The following is a 1,005-nucleotide window of genomic DNA, read 5'->3' on the forward strand; positions in this document are numbered from 1 at the left end:
TAATTATAAAATATAATATACGTTACATTCTATGAATATTATGTTGCGTTAATTATATGTTATATATTATATGTTACATAATAGATAGGAGAGTTATATATAATATACGTTACGTTTTAGCATATATGGTAACATACGGAAAAATATTAAAGAATATAAAACATAAGTGGTGTTAAAAAATACATAAGTTCTTATGTAAAAAATTAATTACACATACAAAATATTGAAAAACAGAGTAAAAAAAGAAATAAATAAAAATTGGAGTAATATATATGTAGACATTTAGGTAAGAAAAAGTAATTAACTGAAGTAGGTCATACCTTCTCGGCCTTTTGGCTATGAACTTGTGTAGTATCTGTTCTTATCAGTGTGACAGCTCATATGAGTCCAATAGGTCTCAATTAATGTCACAACTATTTTTTTATGGGAGAATATGGTAAACGAGCTTGCTTGTGCCTATTCTAAGTGTTACTTTTTCATTGCACATTCGAAAATAGTGGCACACCTACACTTTATTTTAGGCCTAATGGCTTAACTGCTGTTAAAGAAGTTAACGTTATGTATTGTTTAATTATTAGTTATATTAGTTAATGTTACAGAAGTAGAATACAACCTTTATTAAGGACTCATAATGTTTGCTCTTATGTTGTAACAGAAAAATATATTTGATTCAGTCTCTTTACTTTTCTCTATTTTAAAATTAAGTATACTCTTGTGTGGTGCAACTCTCAGTTATTAGAGTTTCCTTTTCCGTTCTTATGTTATTATGGGAGTCAAAATTACATGTGAATCGTTAAATTTTATTTTATAATACTTTGTAGCTAAAATGTTTTCAAGTAAACTTTTGCTGTTTTGTCTAATTTTATGACATATCGATAGAGTCTAATGAGTAATGAGAAAAAAATGTTGTGTAAAATCATGTTATGATCATCTAGTTACCTGATTAATTTTTAACATCTTGTACCCGTAATATGTTCATGTGAAATAAAAATAAAATGTATAATT

At 26.3% G+C, this 1,005-nt stretch overlaps 1 non-coding gene across 1 annotated transcript; it reads left to right on the forward strand.

Annotated features, from left to right (window-relative positions):
- The first annotated feature begins 316 nt into the window (after nt 1-316).
- LOC114923905 lies at nt 317-510 on the forward strand. Its single transcript, XR_003810731.1, has one exon. It is a non-coding gene; the product is annotated as a U2 spliceosomal RNA (small nuclear RNA).
- Nucleotides 511-1,005: the final 495 nt, after the last annotated feature.

The sequence above is a fragment of the Protobothrops mucrosquamatus genome, unplaced genomic scaffold, assembly GCF_001527695.2.
Source record: "Protobothrops mucrosquamatus isolate PMUCROS unplaced genomic scaffold, P.Mucros_1.0 scaffold50336, whole genome shotgun sequence".
NCBI lineage: Eukaryota > Metazoa > Chordata > Lepidosauria > Squamata > Viperidae > Protobothrops > Protobothrops mucrosquamatus.